This window comes from Pinus tabuliformis, chromosome 8 (assembly GCF_031772625.1).
Source record: "Pinus tabuliformis cultivar Carrire ecotype Pingquan chromosome 8, CPIR1, whole genome shotgun sequence".
Classification (NCBI taxonomy): domain Eukaryota; kingdom Viridiplantae; phylum Streptophyta; class Pinopsida; order Pinales; family Pinaceae; genus Pinus; species Pinus tabuliformis.
Window position 1 is genome coordinate 920237665 of NC_142294.1, and position 21539 is coordinate 920259203.

Below are 21539 nucleotides of genomic sequence, written 5' to 3' on the forward strand. Positions count from 1 at the left end.
GAACATAAAACCACCCCTCTTTATTTATTTATTTCTTATGCGACTCCACCCCCTTGAGAACTCCTTGTGACCCCCCTATTGCACCTAGTGCAATGTATCATGCATGTGGATAGTCATGTAACGAATATAACACATCCCCAATGTTCTCTCGCTTGTTTTTTTTGCATACAAGGGGCCATAAAGAGTACATTATCAACAATCAAGGGCAATAATGCCCATTGCTTATCCACATCAAGATAATTTCTTAGTGCTCATAGATTTTGTTAATGAATCTGCAAAAGTCTTTGTAGTGTCCACCTTAACTAGCAACACCTTCTTGTCTTCAATCATATCTCTCACAAAGTGATATTGAACATCAACATGCTTTGTCTTAGAATGATAAACTGGTTTTTTTTCCATGAAGATTGCACTCTGACTGTCATCGTCTATTCTTATAGCTTGTTGTACCAACCCAATACCTGAACAAAATATTTGCAACCGTATCACTTCCTTGATTGCATGAGTGGCTACCATGTATTGAGCTTCTATAGTTAAGAGTGCCACTACATATTATATCATGATCATCCAATTGATTGCTCCCCCAAATAGGTTAAACACATACCCAATTTTAGATATTTTGCAATCCATATCTCCATCTTAGTTTGCATTAACAAATCCTTGTATGTCCAACACTTTGTCCAATCCTAGTATTCTTTATTAGCATAATCCATAACCAATAGTGCCACAGAAATACCTGAACACCCTCTTTACTACTGCCTAATGTTCCTTCCTTTGTTTTTGACATATACTTACTTAATACTCCCTACTTCATGTGCAATGTCTAGTCTAGTATAAGCCACTGTGAGCATTAAATTGCCAATCCAATAGCATATAGAATATGAAATACACCCATTTCCCAGTTTTGTAGCTTAGGGACCTAATCTATAAATAACTTTACATCTACAGGAATAGGGACCTTTGCCACTTTACGTTCACGCATATTAAACCTCTGCAATATTTTCTCAACATACTTCCCATGATTTAACCATAGTCCCCCCCCCCACAATTTCTCTTAATTTCCATGCCCAAAATGAAATTTGTAGTGCAAGATCCTTCAAGTCAAATTTAGAGGATAACTAAGTCTTCACATACTCGATGATTTCCTTATCATTTCCAATCAACAACATATCATCCATGTATAAGACCAAATAAATAAGATGATTACCAACTAATTTGAAATATACACATTGATCCACTTTGCTTCTTGTATAGCCAAGTCCCAATATATAAGTATCAATTACTTGATACCACATCCTTGGTGATTTTTTTTTTGTAAGTTATACAACATTTCATATTAATTCATAACACAAAAATATACATCATCTTTGTTGTGTTAGCTAGTCTACCATTGGGAAAACTAGACAAATAGCACAATATTAAAGCCTTAATTATCTGCACATAATGACAAAAATTTCCTATATTACATAAAATAAGAAAGTTTGCAAGCCTGTGGCATAATTGATTTTCTACCTTTGCTATGATAAAGATCATATTTTTGAAACTACACAAAATAAACCAAAATACTAAAGATATCATTTAATTGGAAGGAAATTCAATCTCGATAGTCGTAGGAGGACTTGTATCTTTAGTGGAGTTAGTGAACTCTAGATCAATGAACGTTTTTCCTAGCACATCAATTTTTTTCATCTAGACTCATCAGACGAAGGAGAACTTCATCTATGCTTAGCAAAAATTATTGTTACAGTTCAGAGTGCTCGATAAATATATTCCTCCTAATTGTTTTCATCTACAATTAAATGTCAATTGTTTGCATATACCTTGTTTTCCTAGTTCTTGTATCACTTGTATCGAAGATCCATCCAATTATGTCCTCTTTGACATCTACATCTGAAATTAATCTCTTTTCTATTTAGGATTCCCTCTTAGGAATATGAATTTCATGTCTTATCCCAGGAGGAATGAGTTGATTATATACCACTATAGAACAATCTAATCCTCATTGAGCTCTAGAGGTAGGGGGAATCCTTGAGCTTCTTTTTCCTCTTCTGTTAGAAGATCTCAAGGCACGTAGCATGGTGAAATAAGGAGATATAATAAGGTTGAAAGATAAAGAGTAGAAGGGGAAATGCATTATTGGTGGACTTGGACAGCTACAAAGTACCACACAAAGGTTGAAGTGAGGATGGCTAGGATGTATACAAAGGATAACACTAATAACAAGAGAACAAATTTGCAAAATCACCTGATATTTTCCCATACCTTGATCCGTGATACTGGTGGAAAAGCAAATCTAATAAAACAACATGGATGCACTAACCATATGTAAAGGACCCTAAACTCTAGAAGTAGGATCCTAATTATGCAACTAAACATTTTAACTGTAACATTATGCACTTAGAGAATTAACTAGAGTAAAAAGATAAGAATTAGACTATAAGAATATGTGTGTCCCCAGTGCAAAGAAGCATCAAGATATTAAAGCCAATGTTGACATTCAAATGTTGGAAATCATTTCAGAGAGTTCCCTATAGAGAATTCCCACAAAGGATCCCAATTTTTTGAAAGAAGGTGGGAGGTAGCAAGACCATTCTTAATTTCATTTCCTTTCCTTTTGCTTTCATACACAAAGAATTCTCTGAAGAACATGACATAACTCAAAACCTAGAGCTTCACGAGCAACATGAAGTTAAAAATCCTATTGAACCATGACTTGCAAGTGTAATAATGTTGAATTGATGGAGGATTCCTTTCCTATATCCTCTCCAGTAGCCATCAGAAAAAATTAAATACATATCCTTTCCATCAAAGCTGAGAAATTCAACATTTGGCATGCTTTTTTATTACAGGAAGTGGAGAAACCGCTTGACTTAAAACCATAGAACACTCTTGAAGCCATAATTATAAATAGAACCATTGCATGTTATCCCATCTGGTTAGTCTACCAGGTGGTTGGATCTCTCAATCCCCACCCAGCTCAGTCTCCCAATCAATTAATCCTTCTCATTTCTGATGTGATCCTACACTTATGGCAAGAACCACATCCTCGGTGATTACTTAACCCATACATGGGACTTTTTAAGCATGCATGCTAGCTCTTCCTTTCCCTTCACTACAAAGCCTTTTAGTCGCTTTATGTAGATTTCTTCTTCCAAATCCCCATGTTGGAATGATGTCTTCATTTCCATCTATTATACTTCAAAATCAAATGTAACAACAACAAATAAAATGAATATAATAGAAGTTAACTTGGAAATAGGATAAAAAATCTCACCAAATTCAATTTCCTATACCTATGAATAACATTTTGCTACTAATTGAGCTTTGAGTTTCTCCACTTTGTTTTATGAATTCAAATTATTCCTAGACACCCATTTTCTACCAATGGGATTTCTTCTAGCCAACAACTCCTGTAGATACCAAACCTCATTCTTGTCCAAGGCTCCATTTGTTCAACCATGGCCTTTTTTCAAGGTTTTCCACCTCTAAATCCACTGTCTCCCTAACGTTTCTAGGATCCTCATCAATAATAATAAAAGCAAAATTATAATGGGAATTAGGTAGAGTTTACCTTGCTAGTAGCTTTCTTTCCCAAACCAATCTCGTCAATACCAGAGTATGTGGTTCTTATTCTTTTGCTTGTTCTTCTCTATAGTTTCATTCATCATCCTTCAAGTCATACTCTATTTTCTCTACTTATTCCTCCCTTGGTAGGACTTCATGTTTAACAACATATTTTATTTATCTACATACCACATCTCAAATATACACAACCTTCTTATTTTTTGCGTTCCAAAGATTATAACATTCCAAACCATCTTTATATCCAACAAAGATATGCTTTGAAATTTATTATCTAGATTACTCCTATTTTTCTTTGGAACTTGTACAAAGAATCATAGCCAAATACCTTGAGATATCTAAGAGATGGTTTCTTATTAGTCCATATCTCGTGTGGAGCCTTGTCATCCACTACCTATGCCCAAAATTGTTGTCATTACTTAACACCACTAAGAATGCTCCTTTCTTTTTCCACCATTGGCCTGTTCATTCTTTTTGCAACTCCATTTACTTGAGGTGTATATGGAGTAGTTGTTTACCTTGCTATACCACACTTCTTATATAATTCCTTGAATTCATTCATGCAAAATTCCTCCATCAATATTCATCCTTAACACCTTAATTTTCTTCTTTCTTTGATTCTCCATGAAAGCCTAAAATTCTTTAAATTTGTCAAAGACTTCATATTTCTTCCTTAGGAAATAAATCCATGTATTCCTCAAGAAGTCATATATAAATGAGACATTGTGCGCAAACTTACCTAGTGATGGAACTAACATAGGTCCAAACACATCGTTGTGCACCAACTATACTATTCCATTTGTTCTTATAGCACTAGACGAAGATCTTAACTGATTATGCTTCCCATATAAGCAATGTTTACATAAATAAAAATGAAAAGAGTAATTTTGGCATCAATTATACCATACCTTTACCATGTAGTGCTCAATACCATTTCCTCTAATACTTCCCATTCTTTAATGCCACGACATAGTCATCTCTCCAGAGATAGTAGGATTTTTTCCTTCTTTAGCTCCACTCTTAAGCACAATGTAACTATTGCACCTATCATGAATAGTGCTTCCCATCAACTTATATAGAGTTCTAATATGAACACCTCTCAACGATACCCTTACTCCTCAAACCATCTGACAAGTTTCCTTCTAAAACACATTTTTTACACTTACATTACTCATCTTGCTTATAGAAATCACATTTTTGGCCAATCCTCTTATTTGTAGAACACTAGAAAGTTTTCTAATCCCTCCATCCATGAGATTTGACTTGAGTTTCCCTCATCCTATGATTATGTCTTTCAAGTCATCTCATATGAAAACATCACCATAGTCATGTCTTTCATACACACAAAACCATTTCCTGTGAGGAGTCATATGAAAAGATGCATTTAATTAAATATCCATGCCTCATGATTTATATGTGTGCTTGAAGAATCCAATTCCCCATCCCTCCTTCATCTTAGAAGGCTTTTAATTCTGTAGCAGGAGCATCATGCAATCCTATCCCTTTTTCAACACTTTTGGATCTATAAGGTTTCTTGTAATGCCCTTCTCTTCCACATCTCCAACATACCTTTGTGAAATTTCTTGGAGGTTTAGATCTTTGAAGAGTTATTTTTATTTCTATACTAGGAACATCCTCTTATATATTTAAGGCATCTGGATTTTTACTTTATATGTTTTTTGTCTCATATCCTCCAATAACAAGGATGATACTATTTCATCAAAACTTAAAGTAGTCGCATTACTACCTATGGAAATAGTTAGACTATGCCATGAGTCTGGTAGAGAACACAACAAACTGATACACTTATATTCATATAATATATTAATATAAATAGACAATAGTTGACTTACCACAATATTGAAGGCGTTCATGTGCTCTGTCATTGAGTCTCCATCCTTTATCCTAAGGTTATAAAGCTTTTCTACAAGAATAAATTGTACACTATGGACTTAGATTGATACAAAGGCCCTAACGTGTTCCACAATGCCTTTGCTATAGCTTCTCTTGAAACATTTAGTAATATTGAATATGAGAGACACAACCATATTGTGTTATTTACCTTTCGATCCAACTTAGTCTTAATATCCCCATTGGTGCAATACCTGGATCCACAATAATCCATTGATCTTCGTCCACCAAAATATCTTCCATCTTGGGATTCCACATCTAAAAATTCTACCCATCGAAGTTCTCAATATCAATCTTTGAATTACTGCCATTTCCATTCACCACAAGAATCAATACTACATATCTCCTACTATAATAGTGTTTTCCATATGTTTGAGCCAAAACCCTTAGCCATAATGGTGTTCCCTTGAAGCCAAATTACATTGATACCAAATTTTGGTTTGAACCTTTAAAAATAATTGTTGCAAACAAATTATTAATAAAATAGAAAAAATGTAATAGCACACACATTAACACATATATTTTACCCTGAAAACCAAAACCTAAAAAACCAGATTTTATTATTATTATATTCTATCTTTATAATGTTAAAATACAATACAATATGTATATCACATGGCATCCATAAACCCCCAATCCATCAACCCTTTATTATTAAAAAACCATGGGTTGGACCACCATGCACTATAAAATTGTTAAAATCAAAATCTATGTGCTAAAAAATGAACACAAAAATTGCTCTTATTTTTTTCTCGGAGATCTTCCCATCAAACCCTAGGCAGGGAAGGGGGGGGTGTATTTCCCCCTATGAACCCCTTGTTGTATGTGGGTATAGTCCTACAAATAACATAAAACATACTTAACACACATGAGGGGGTAGAGCTCAAGTTAGATTTGGCTTTTAATCATCATTCATCCCTTGACATTTTTTTACATTTTAACATTTGGCACATGCTCTTTATTTCTTTATTTTTGTAGCTACATCAACCTTTGGGCATTTCCGAGTCATCTTTCATAGGATGATACAAGTAGGGAAAAAATACGAGTGAGAAGTAACAACAAATCTAAAACAAAGGACAATGGGGGAGTGGATATATTGTAGGTGTTGAGTATGGAAGGACGTGGACACACTTTCTCTATCAAGGTTTCCTATTTGTGTCATTCCTATATAGTGAAAGAAAAGCCCCGAAGTGGTTACACTAGACTAGAAGGAACATATGACCACTGAGATGAAATAAGGAAACACATATAATTTCCAAACCTTATGATCCATTATTTGACTTGAACCCATGTTCCTTACTTAGATACCTAAAACATTAAATATAAGCACTTTGTTAAAACAATGTATAATTTACCTCATGGTTGTTGACCCAACTTCATTAAATGAGTATGTTGATCAAGTAAATGAGGTAATTAATAATGAGTGATAAGCATATGAGAGATTGCTATCTAAAAGGAACATAAGGGTGCCAGTTGGAAATATGTATCATGGAAGAAAAAATTCTCCTATGGTAACATGCCCTATGCATTCCATTTCATGATGTACATCATTTTAGGTTACCTTTATGATCCCAAAACTATATCAAAAAGAAAATGCAACAATTAGAGGAACTGCAAACCCTATTTTTTGAAGTTGATAGTATAATATTTAGATAAACCCTCTTAAGTGTGGTTTTCTTTTATCACTATTTGATGCTCCCTTAGGTTCATTGTCTCTAAACAAGAGATTATCATCAATCCCTTTGAAGTCCAAGCCAACACAAATTTATCATCACCATGCACCCTTCACTAGCTAAAAAACGTTAAAGGAATTTTTTTTTTCATGACACTTCTTTCCTAATTATGCAACTCGAGCTCATGATATTTCACATATTTTGTGCGAGAACCCTACTTTCTTCTCAGATGACCAAGTCCAAAAGCTATTTAATATCTTAAAGCATGCTCTCACAATCACACCACTAATAGATTTTATCCTTTGATTCTATACCTCAAAATTTTTAGTCATTAACATGTTATTCTAGCAAAGGGACGACACCCATAATCATGTCATTCATTACATTGGCAAGAACTTGTCTATGTTTTTATTGCAATATAATCACAATGATAAGTTGACTTGATCCCGATCCATTTAGTAAAAAATGTCCACAATTGTATCTTTCTTTACCCCACCAAAGTCATAGCCTATTTGAACCTAATGTATTACATATCAAGTTGATTACTAATCAATGGTAAGTTTGTCCATTGTTAGTCACACTCTAGGAGCTCGATCTCAAATTTTTGAACTTTGAAACTAGGAAGGTGTTGGCCCTCACCAAATTCATTACCGACCTACTCGTTGACGTGGCTAATTCCCCCACCTTAATTATATTCTACACTATGATATTCTCTTCATCTCATCATTAGTGAACTCATGGTAAAGTAATATGTTGGCTTATCTTCACATATATAAGTTTTTCCCCCGTCCCTCTAGACAACCAATAATGCATCTTCCACCAAGATCCTCATTACCTCATTTCCAAGTGATTTTCTCTATTGCCAAGGTGTTGAAACCATTTTATTTCAATGCCTATCTCTTGAAGAGGTAGAGCTTGTTCTTAGTGAATACCATAATGATGCTTGTGGTGGTTACTTATTTGGCATGGTGTCTACATAAAAGATCCTCCATGTAGCATATTTCTACCCCTCTCTTTTTCATGATTGCATCCATGAATTTAATCAATATAAGAATTTCAAATATTCACTTCCAAACTTTGAGAACCACTCACTACTTTACATCATATAATCACTATAGACCCCCTCTACAAATGGGGGACCAGTTTCATGGAATGTTGATCCCTCTCTAGTGATGATTGTAAGTACATCATTGTGGCCATTGACTATTCACTAAATGGGAAAAAGAGATACCTAAGCTAAACAAAAAATCATATTTGACAACACTCTTCAACTTTAATCATGTCATCACTCACTCTTGTGTCTCTAAATAACTAGTAACTAACCATGGCAAACATTTCAAGAATGAATTCATGCAAAATCTAACTTCATAGTTAGGATCTAAACATGAGTTTCCACTACTTAATATTCTTAAGCAAATAACCAAGTCAAGGTTATCAACAAAGTACCAAAAATCATGCTTCGTGGGAAAATTAATAAACATAAATTGAATTGGAAACTAATGTTGTTCTTAGCCTTATGGGCCTATCAGGCACCCCTTTGGACTACCATGGGATTCAAGCCTTTTCATCTCATTATAGGACCAAGGTAGTGTTACCCATTGACTGTGAGATCCCTCCCACTTTACTTAGTGATAAAACTCCTTCCTAACACCATTAACATGGAACAACAGTAAGTTGAATTGGAATGATCTAATTAAGATTATTGCATTGCCTTACAATGTATCACGACATATAAAAGCACACAAACACCCATTATGAATGATAGGTCCACCCCTATATCCTTTTAAAAGGGATACTTTGACCTTGCCTTTTGATCCGAATTGGATCATTATATTGTCTGTCATCCATCTCGATGCATTTGGGGTGGAAAAAGTGGAGGAATCAACTCACTGGACCGTTTTTACCGGTAGGACCTAATTTGGCGAAATGGGGTCTGAAACCTTCCGGGAGCGTTTTGATGCATAAAACGTCGTTTTTTGGGGGTAAAACTTTACTGCTTGAGTGTAGCACATTTTTATGCAATTCTAAACATAGAGAGATTTCCAACAATGCAAGAGTCACATCAAACAGAGTCCGTATGCAAAATTTATGCCACTCAGAAATTGACCTTCCTGTTTTCACATCTATAGTTCGGGAGGATGCCGCGTTAGCCCCCATTATTCATGGAAAAGGGGATAGCCACGTGTTTTTGATGCAAAATAATCTAGAAGAGTATTTTGTAACTCTAGTTAAGAATTGATGTAGTCAAACTTAACCACTAGTAGGCTATCGGGCTGTGTTATAACCGGGCCACTGGGAGGAAGACGCATTCCATTCTTTTGAGAACATTTTGTTCCATAGTTGAGCAAAGATAGCCAGGAGAGATATGAGGTAGAGCACACAGAGAGGATCTGTGCACTATAGTAGCCCATAGGCCACATACATTACTTCTTTGTATCTGCAGCCATATTTCCAGACAGAGAAAGAGGGCGAAGTGACCTCACCTTCCAGCAGGGTTTTCTCTTGAAAGGGTTTCCCATAGAGCATATATTGTGTATTATGTGTGTGTGACATTATTTTTTCGTTCTCTACTTTTCTTCTTGATTTAATTTTACATGCATGCACTAATTACAATTAATTTTACAGATCTAGAAATTAAATAAAACTGTAATAGTGTAGAATCTCATATTTTTAATATAATATTATCAGATTTGTTGTGATGAAATGTCCAGTGGAATATCCACGGAAGTTTACAGATAAGAGTGGGTTTCTTTGGGTATTTTTTGGATATTGGAGGGATCTAGACTGGCAAGGCCAAAAATCATAAAACCCTAATCATGGGCGACGAATCTGTAAACGAACCTTGTGATCCTGCAGAGGTGAGGTTTTCACGGCTCAAAGAACAAGTCGCGGATATAAACACAATGTCAACCTCCTCATGGCAGCCCTAAGCAATAAGTTGGGGATATTTGGAGAAGAAGGGGGTTCAAATGCAAAGGACAAATAAGAAGGGCGATCGAGAGATTGGGAAGATGCAGATAGCCAACGGAAGAAAGAACCTAGAAAATATCAACCCAGTTCGAGTGTCATGAACCAATCCTTGTTTAAAGTGGAAGAAAAATTTGATATCAAGCCCCACGACGAGATCGATGCTTTGAAGCTGAACCATTGGTTGAAATAACTTGAAGTTTATTTCAGTGTCCATAAGATCGAGGAAGGGCAGAAGATCTCATTCATGCAGCTGAAATTGGAAGGCCATGCACTAACTTGGTGGGAGAGCCACTCGGAAACCCTAAGGTTGGAGGGAGAACCTCCAATAACTAAGTGGGATGATTTCAAAACGCTCATTAATTCACAGTTTTATCCCATTGGTACATGGAAGACCAGTGGATCTAGTGGCATTACTTCAGGAAAAAGCTGGGTGAAAGCGTGCAGGAGTACACCACAGAATTCATAAAGTTGGCTATAATGTTGGGTATCTCTCTAAATAACCCAGATGTACTCCTCAAGTATTTGGGAGGTCTGCACCGCCATCTGCATGAGCAAGTGATGTTGTTCAAGCCTAAAATGGTGGATGAGGCTTGTGTACATGCACAGTACTTGGAGAACATAGGCCTGAAAAGAGTGCAATCAAGTGGATTGAAGCAAAAGGAGCAACAAGACGATTCTAAGGATGGGAAGAAGAAGCAAAAAGGGGGAAAAGATAAAAAGACGACATCCAAAACACACTAGTGCAAAGATCCTAACAACCACTGCAACCACTGCAACATTGATGGCCATACATAGGAGAAGTGTTGGAAGTTGCATCCAAAGCTAAACCTGAAGAATAAGAAGAAAGATATTAAGAAGAAGAATCTCATGGCCACTAATTCGAGCAACCAAGTTGAAACCAACTTAGACGTGGATGAGAAGATCGTATGTACATCAGTGTAGAAGGAGTTGAATCTGAGTAGCCTTCAACAACAAGAAGAGAAAGAAATGACCAAACTCTTTCATGTAAAGATACAAGTCAAGAAGACGAAGATTGATGCTCTATTTGACATAGGATCATAGGCAAATCTCATTGCAACAAATCTAGTCAAGAAGTTGGGGCTGGAAGTTCGTGATCATCCAAAACCATATCCACTAGGATGGGTACATAATGATGCAGAGCTAAAGGTAAAAAAACTATGTAAAATTATATTTTCTATCAGTGCTTATTTTATTGATGAAGTAGATCTGGATGTGGTTCCCCTTGATGTATGCGGAGTCATGTTTGGGAGTCCATACATGTAAATGCATGATGAAATATTCATGAGGAGAGCTAACCGGTATCGGCTCATCAAGGATGGAAAATCATTCATCATCAATGCACACAAAGCCAAGTCGAAATTTTAACTAGTAAGTGTTAACCAAGCCAAGAAATTGATCAGTTCCAACAAGAAGTATGTTTTATTGTTTTTAAGAGAAAATCAGTTTGTAGAGGAGTCAATAAGAGGCAATGCATCCCTAGAAGGGTGCACTTAGAAAAAAAATAAAAATAAAAAAAATAAAATAAAAAAATAAAAATTGGAGGAGTTGTTGCATGCATACAAGGAGGTGTTCCTAGAGCCTCAAGGTCTACCCCCGAAGAGAGAAGTGGAGCACAAGATCCAGCTATTTCTAGACTCCCCATTGCCAAATATTTGGTTGTACAGGCAGTTTGTTATAGAAGCAAGTGAGGTGAAGAAACAATTGCAGCAGTTGCTGGAATAGGGTGTCATTCAACCGAGTACATCACCATGTGTGTCACCCATCATCATTGTGCCAAAGAAGGATGGGACGTGGCGAATATGTATATATTACAAGGTGTTGAATAAAATCATGCTCAAGAACATATACCCCCTGCCTAGGATAGCCGATCTTCTAGATCAATTGCAACAAGCAAAGTATTTCACCAAGTTGGACTTGAAGTTTGGATATCACTAGGTTTGAGTCAAAGAAGAAGATACATGGAAGACCACCTTCAAAACTAGGCAAGGTTTTTATGAGTGGTTAGTTATGCCATTTGGCCTATGTAATACACCAACTACATTTATGAGATTAATGAATGTACTGCGCCCTTTTATAGATTCATTTGTTATTGTCTATTTGGATGATATATTGGTATATAGTGCTACCTGGGAGGAGCATTTTTCACATTTGACGCAGGTGCTGGAAACATTGAACAAGCACCAAATGCTAGTAAATCTCAAGAAGTACGAGTTTACGCAGCAGTCCTTGGTGTATTTGGGATATGTGATTGGTGGAGGATAATTGAAGATAGATCCTTCCAAGATGGAGGCTATCATGAAATGGCCGGTGCCTACTAATGTTACTGAGGTTAAGAGTTTCAATGGAGCAACACAGTACTTGAGGAAATTCATAGCCTCGTTTTCAGCAGTAGTAGCACCGCTCCATGCCATAATAGCAAGTGACAAGAGTTTCTAGTGGGGAAAGGGCAGAAAAAGGCTTTCGATGAGTTAAAGAAGAAGACTAGTGAAGCACCAGTTTTTGCATTACCAAACTTGCAGCGACACTTTGAAGTGGAGACAGATGTGAGTGGGTATGCTATGGGAGCTGTCTTGATGCAAGGAGGAAGGCCTGTTTGCTACCATTCTGAAGTATTTCATGGGGCAGTTCTTAACTACCCTACCTACGATAAGGAGCTCTATGCCATGGTGCAAGATGTGAAGAAGTGGAAGCACTATCTGATGGGAAAGGAGACAATAATCCACACAGATCACTAGCCATTACAGTATCTGTAGGCCCAGAATAAGATACAATAGACCATGCATTACAAGTGGATGGGGTTTTTACAACAGTTTCATTTGGTGATCAAGTATAATAAGGGAAACACAAACAAGTTGGCCGATATGCTTTCAAGGCCACCCACATCAAAGATTACAACTTTGGGGACTCTTATGCACATGGAGCCATTCACCCATGATGCATACAAAGAGGCATATTCAGAAGATGATGACTTCAAGGAGGTGTATCAACAATTGCAGAGTTAGAGTCATGTGCACGATGGCGACAACATCGTTGACTACCATCTCTAGGATGGGTTACTCTACAGGCTGGATAAGCTATGTGTTCCTAAAGGTGAGTGTTTGCAGTTGATTAGAGAGGCTCACACCTCTAAGGTTGCAGGGAACTTTGGTGTAGGGAAGACCGTGGCTAACTTGCAGAGGTATGTGTATTGGCCCAAGATGCAAGAACAAGTAGCTAGGTTCATAAGAGGATGCATGATTTGTTGTACCAGCAAGCCTAGCAACATGAAACAGGGTCTGTATCATCCCTTACATGTACCTACTCATCCTTGGGAAAACATTTCCATGGACTTTGTGGGAGGTTTACCAACAACTAGGAAGGGACATGACTACCTGTTCGTGGTAGTTGATAGGTTCAGCAAGATGTGTGTTCTGATGCCATGTAAAAAGACCATAAACATATAAGAAGCAACAAACTTGTTCTTTGGACAGGTCTGTGTACACTTTGGGATACCAAGGAGCATCATTTTAGACACAGATAGAAGATTTCTCAGTGCATCATGGATTACATTGTGGGATAAGATGGACACAAAGTTTAAGATATCTACAACATTCCATCCATAGACAGATGGGCAGACAAAAGTAGTCAACATGACTTTGGTGCAACTTCTGAGGGGTTACAACCAGAAGCATCTGAAGACCTGGGATGAAAATTTGGTATATATACAACAGTTGTATAACATAGTGGTCCAAACTTCTACAGGAAATTCCCCATTTGAAACTTGTTTTGTATATTTGCCACCTTCACATTTGGATATTGCATATGGGCAATAAAGAGGAGTAAGGAAGACATTACAGGAGATGCTTTGAGGGCTGAAAAAATTATAGAGAAAATCAGATAAATCCATCTACAGGTATAGGAAACATTACATAAGTCACAGGTGAAGTATAAGGCTAGGCATGATCAACACAGAATAGAGAAATCATTCAAGGTGGAAGATAGAGTATGGCTACAATTGAACAAAGAGAGGTTGCAGGGGCCTGGTAAGAAAATAAAGGCTCTAAGGTATGGTGCCTTTGAGATACTAGAAAAGATGGGTGATAATGCCTATCGACTTAGTTTACCACCATATATGTGCATTTACTCAGTTGTAAATGTAGAGAATTTGAAACTATATGAGCCTTCCATGCTAGATCAGGAAGAGGAACATGTCCTACCTTCTGTGGAGAATTTGGTGCTAGGCACTCAAGAAGAGTTGACAGAAGATACAGTTTTGCAGAAGAGGTCCAGAACTACAACAAAAGGGAAACAAGACCTTTGGCAGATTAGGTTGAAGGGACAACTTCCAGGCAAAGCTAAATGGTACACTAGAGAGAAGGTGAAGGAAAAATTTCCTCACACTATTAAGTAAAAGCTTTTGGAGACCAAAAGCCTCCCAAAATGGGGAGGTGTGATCCAAATTTGGTAATTATATTCTTTTTCATCCATTTCGATGCATTTGAAGTGGAAAAAGTGGAGGAATCATCTCACGGGACCGTTTTTACCGGCGGGACCTAGTTTGGCGAAATGGGGTCCGAAACCTTCCGGGAGCGTTTTGAGGCATCAAACAACGTTTTTTGGGGGTAAAAATTTTCCATTTAAGCCCAACATTCTTTTCATGCTATTCTACACATAGAGAGTTTTTCAACGATGCAAGAATCACGTCAATGAGAATCTGTATGCAAAAGTCATTCCACTCATAAGCTGACCTTCCTGTTTCCACACCTATAGTTCTGGAAGATGCCACGTCAGCCCCCATTATTTATGGAAAAGGTGCTAGCCACGTGTTTGTGATGTAAAATACTATAGAAGAGTCCATTTTGTAACTCTAGTTAGTAGTTGATGTAGTCAAATTTAACCACTAGTAGGGTATCTAGCTGTGTTGTAACCGAGCCACTAGGAGGAAGAGGCATTCCATTCTTTTGAGAGCATTTCATTCCATAGTTGAGCAAAGATAGCCAAGAGAGATAGGAGGTAGAGAAAATAGAGAGGATATGTGAACTGTAGCAGCCCATGGGCCATATACATTACTTCTTTATATCTGTAGCCATATTTCTAGACAAAGAAAGAGAGCTAAGTGACCTCACCTTCCAGATGGGTTTTCTCCCGAAAGGGTTTCCCAGAAGGCATATCTTGTGTATTATGTGTGTGAGATTATTTTTTTGTTCTCTACTTTTATGCTTGATTTACTTTTACATGCATGCACTAATTAAAATTAATTTTACAGATCTAGAAATTAAATAAAACTATAATAATGTAGAATCTTAGATTTTTAATATAATATTATCAGATCTGTTGTGACAAATTGTCCAGTGGAATATACATGATAGTTTACGGATCACCTTCGAGTGCATCTAAGGGACCAATCTCACATTAATCCTTCTTTGACCAATCCTTATTAACAATACATATTGCCTTCAGGAACTCTCATAGCTCTTATTGGTGAGGGTTGGGCCAGGGGCAACAACAACAACGACAAAACATATACGACAACTACAACAGATGCCAATATGTAACTATGGAAACATAAACAATGACACACAGGCCTATCATTTAGCCACCCCTCAAACTATGACAGAATGATGACATGCTTCTTTTTTGCTTACTTAATTATACTAACTAACGAAAAATAGATTTTGCATTACATTACCATAAGTCGGGAATACCTCAGTACTTCACTTAACCCTTAGTGGTAGTAAAAACTTGGGTGACCTCGTATTCATTTCCCTGCTATTCCTTTATGGAGGATCTACCATAAACCCTTCTATTAGCTAGTCCGCTCTATGGTATATGCTTCCTTTACCTTCATTGCTACTTGTTTGACCCGCATCATGCCCCCATCAACAATGAGCACCGGTTACAGAGATAGAAGATAGGACCCAAGAATTTCAAATCTTTATGGCATGGCCTCGTTGATGACTCACATAAAACTAAGATGATTGACTTGGGTACCCCCCTTTTTTCTAAAATTTGTATGTTAAGATTCTTCTTAAATAATTTAATTTCTTGACTTAGTTTACCTTGATGGATGTATTTTGAGTTGCATGAGAATTGCATATACTAATTGATTGCTTGTCATGTGTTTGAGCGTAACCTTAGGCTTTGAATCATGTATCTTGATCTTAATCTGTTGTATTTCAAGAGATTTGAATTAGGTTTTGATGAGAATTCCACTAACTTATCTTACACATGTTCTCATTGTGGTTGCACCTTACTGGCATGACCTCGCCTTATCATGACACTATCCTAGCTTATTAGTGCCTTCCAATTGGTTTTTGGCTTATGTGATTTTAAGGTTAACATGATTTCATGTATTTGTAGATAGATGGCCATGTCTCATTTTCACAAGTGACAAGGAAAGATAAACCAAGATTTCCATTCAACATATGACAAAAGATGAGTTGATAAGTCAAGTATTTGATTGACAAGTAGGAAAGAGAAAAGTGCCACACACAGATGAAAGACATGAAGATATGACAAATTGGAAATCAATTCATATGACAATGATGTTAAGATACACCATAGACTATATCAAGCTTTATTGACATAGTCAACTCTTTAGTGTTATCCTTTGTATTCCAAAATATGTCATTTTTAAGTGTATATATCAAAATATATTCATATAAGGGGCAGAGTCTCCAAAATGTAGTCAAAATATCATCTACTTTCATCTTTATGGTCACCATTTCACTCACATGTCGCAACTCCATGACCATATAATCTTTCATTAGCCTCCATTTTTATAATTATATGGGTTCCATTTGTGTTTTCCAAAAATTAATGATTTCTAGTATTATAAGTGAATTAAATGGGTAAAACTTAGAAAAATGACATATACTTGCTAATACTTAAAAGTGGCTTGAGTTTCATGACATGTGTAGTTCATTTGGAAACTTCCAAGGTACCCTTAAGTGGCCTCCAATGCTCAAATTCGAATTCCCTTAAAAATATATAAGAAGAAGATTTGGATAAAGGTCAAAGAGGATATGTGTCTCATCACTATCTATTTGAGTTGTAACTCTATGAGATTTTCTAGGGATCTAGGGAGAGAATAATGGACCTCTATTAATGAGGTAGCTTCTTATGTTTTTGTATAAATAGGAGAGCCTCCTCCTTTCAAAGGCATGTGTAAAGTTGGGGAAATGCTCATGTTTTGAATATAGAATTTGGATTTGACACCATGCTCATGAGTGATGTTCACTTTGATTTGGCTATGCTTGTATTTGGAGCCTCTCAATTTTCCATCCCTCAAGCTTTTGGATTGACCACCTATAATGTGTGAGATTTATTGTTTTTCATAGATTGAGATCTATTATTTTTCATAGATTAAGATTTATTGTTTTCATAGATTAAGATTTAATTCTTTCATATCTTTTCTTGTGTGAGAGGTTAAGAGTGATTGTTTTTATTTGCTTTCATATCTAGAGGTTAAAAGCGATTGTTTTATTTGCTTTCATTTCATATCATGTGGTTTTGATTATTCATTTCACAGGATCCTGATTTGATAATGCACACATGATCCCTTATAGTAGATTTCATTTCATGCAATTTCATTTCTAAAAGAGTGGTGTACTTTCAATTCCTGCAAGCATGGTAGATCAAGATTTCAATACCTGCAAGTGTGATAGATTAAGATTTCAATTCCACACACTATACTATAATTTCTTTTGAATTGATTGTTGAATTAGAACAAGTGAATTTTGTTTGTCGTTATTTGGTTTCGTAGTTAGATTGATCTAAATTGGAAGTTAATTTCTAGCATATACAGTGCATGCATGCTTCACAAGTTTTACGAAACTCCCAGGTTGACAATTAAATGATAGGTAATTAACTTGCCTCAACATTTTGGCACCGTTGCCGGGGAAGTGTGCATAGGAACTAGCTTTCAGTTTAGAGTTCATTTTTTTCAAGTTTTTTTCTAGATGCATGATTAAAGCATGTAGATGCATAAATCATTTAGTTGCATATCATTAAAAAAAAAAAACACCTTCAATCACCTACCACCCCCACTATATCACATGGTGCAGTAAGAGCCACACATCCACATCATGAATTCTTATTTTTGTAGGTAGAAGAGATGAAAAAGGAGGATGAAGAAATGGATGGAGATCCTTTTGGATTTCCCATTCAAGAAACTGATGTCAATGTTCAAATGAAGAACATCCCTCCATCCGTACTTCCTAACTTCAAAGGTATGAGATCAGAAGACCCAGAAACTTTTCTTTTTGAATTTGAAATCATTTGTAGATCTTATGGCTACTCATTACACATTCAAAAATTGAATTTGTTTCCAACAACATTGAAGGATAAAGCTCTTAGATAGTTCTTGACTTTAGGAACAAATTCTATTAGGACATGGGATGATATGAAAAGAGTATTTTTGAAAAAATATAAAAATCATTACAAACACCATGACCTTAGAAATGAAGTATTTAAGATGAATAAAAAAGAGGATGAAAATCTAGAAGACCTAGTGGAGAGGTTTACTTATAATATCAAAAGATCTAAAATGCATAATTTAGGATCAAACATATTCAAAACTCTCCTACTAAATGCTATAAAGGATGAATGTATTGATCTTCTTAACCTGGTGGGAAAAGGAGATGTTTATCAATTGTCATTTCAAGAGATTTGTGAACTATCAAGATCTAGTTACGCAAGGGAAAGTAAGTTTGTTATATACCTAGGGGGGATAATATGGGGTACCAAGGGAGGTACCCAAGGTAATAATGTAATAATGGGATGGGCCATAGTAATAAATAAGGTGGTTAACCCATGTCATGTAAGGGACCACAAGTAGTTAATAATAATGTAATGGGCCCATGGTATTAGTTGATGGTATGAGGGAACCATGGTAATGACCCATGGTATTGTATGTATGAGGCCTATATAAAGGCTAGAGACTCCACATGGAGATATAGAGAAGGATTATTGTATGAACAGGCATATGGCTTGTGGAGTGTTCTCCTTCCTTAAGGAGTGAATGTATGGTGTTGCCCTACCTTAAGGGTTTGATCAATAAAGTGAATCATTTCTATCTATTTCTCTCTTATTGTTTCTGGGTATATTTTCATTATCTTATATTTTTGGATCAGATCTACAACAATTGGTATCAGAGCTACAACAAAGTTGACAACGACATTGGTAAGTCAAATTGAACTTAACAATTTGCTAAATATTCTTGGTAATTTAAATGAACAAATTGAAATTCTAAACAAGCAAAACAAGCAAAAAGTTCAAAATGTTGCTTTGCATGAATGTCCAATTGATAACATTAAAATTTGTAAAATTTGTGTAGGATCACATACTACTAAAGATTGCCCATCATTACCAAGGTTAAAGGCAGTTTACCAAAAGGACAATGGAGTGAATCAAGCTCCGAGAGGACCATGGCAGCCTCATCAACCGAATATGATGCAATATCCTTGTGCACAATTTCAGGGTTATGCACAACATAATTGGAAAACACCTTTGCTTTGGCAACCTTGGACATCTCAATCCCAATCTTGGAAACAAGGTTGGGAAGAGCTTTACAGAGGAAATCCACCATATACTCAATCTTTCCCTCACTATCCTCATTACCAATATCAATGTTATCCATACCATTCACCTCCACCACAAAATCAGTTTCACCCTTAGTTAATCTCAATCCAACCTTTCCCATTACCACACACACAAACACCCCAAAGATCTATTCCCTCACCACTACCTACACAACCATTTCAAATCCCCAACAATAAAACACCTCAATCCACTTACAATGTTGAGGTATTGTAAAATGATTCACCAACTGTCATTGAAGAACAACAACTAGAAGAAAAGGATCCAGATAAGGTCCAAGAATCATGGATGCCCATCGATAAAGAGCAATTGCTGGAACCTAAGATTGAAAAGTTTCATGCATGCCTATCACCATACTCTATGAATGGAGACCACATATGTGAGGACTTGCATGACATGATAAAAGGACACCAAGGAAGCAAGATTATATTGAATCTTGGTTCAAGATAGTCATTGGATCCCAATATTCCATTTTTCAGTATCTTCTGACATCATCTCAATCAAGACAGTCGGTCTCTCATACACGGGTACGTATCAAAGAATAAATTTCAAACCTGCATATGAGCATATCTATCATTTTGTTACACACATGGCCCCATTGGAAACATTCATATACTTAAAAATAAAATATTTCAAGTAGGATAAATTAGGAAAATAAAATCAGATCTAATTGCATTTAGATATTTGATAAATAAATAATCTAGAAAAATTAAATAAACAATAAAAACACACACACACACACACACACACACACACACATATATATATAGATATATATAGATATATATATATATAGATATAGATATTATTATTATTATTTAAAAAAAACAAAATTTAAAAGAAGAAAAGACAAATAAAATTCATATAAAACAAAACCCATAAAAATACAAAATAAAAATATCATTAAACCAAAGTCACGTTTTTTTTTTAAGAAAAACAATAGGCCCATAGCCTGTGTATGCGCTGCAAATGATGCACTGTGGGAGACGTAAAACCTGTATGGACTTGGTGTTGGTTCAATGCCAATATTTTTTTTCCATAGGGGCTTTTGTCTTTACAAATTTAACCCTCTCAAATGTGCTCTTGGTTTTTCCTTCCCCTTACCTTGACTATCACCTTAGGCCTGATCCTCGGCGCATGCCAGTTCATTGTCTGTAGTTAGCCAGACATCATAATGCTCCAATGATTATGTTTTCATGGTAGGCAAATCATTCTTTGAATTCCATGGGATATTCCAATGAGCTAGGAGGCCATGCAACATTTTCTTCACTCCTAAATCCAAATGGAAATTGCAGAAATTGATGAAGTCTTGGAGCTAATTCTCATGGCGGTATTTCTTAGAACGATCACCAAAAGGGACAAAACCTACTATGTCTTTTCATAATACATCTGTATCTTCAAATAGCAATGAAGGCATGAGTAATGTATTTCCTAGTTTAGAATTGACTTTAGTGGCTGAAAAGACAAAGGCAATTACTGACTACGAGAAAAATTTATTCAATCCGACCATGGATGCTTTTATCCCAGAAAACGTAATAGTTTTTTACCAGTCATTTTAAAACAGGTTTTGTGACCAATTTTGGGTGAATCTCAGAAAAATAAGACATGGATTTTTCTCATAATAGAGTGAATTAAGTAACTCATGAACAATTTTTTCAAATTCGTAACCGTTTGAGAGAATTTATGGGTTCTTTGGAGCCTCATTTTGCCATATTTTGTGAAAAAAACGGAATTTCAATTAAATGCACAGACAACAGTTGTGGCCATGATCCGATCTCCTTGATCTACATAAGACCGATGGAGTGA

At 36.0% G+C, this 21539-nt stretch overlaps 1 pseudogene; it reads right to left on the reverse strand.

Annotated features, from left to right (window-relative positions):
• LOC149238527 (uncharacterized) overlaps positions 1 to 19836 on the reverse strand; it is a 33054-nt pseudogene extending 13218 nt beyond the window's left edge.
• Positions 19837 to 21539: the final 1703 nt, after the last annotated feature.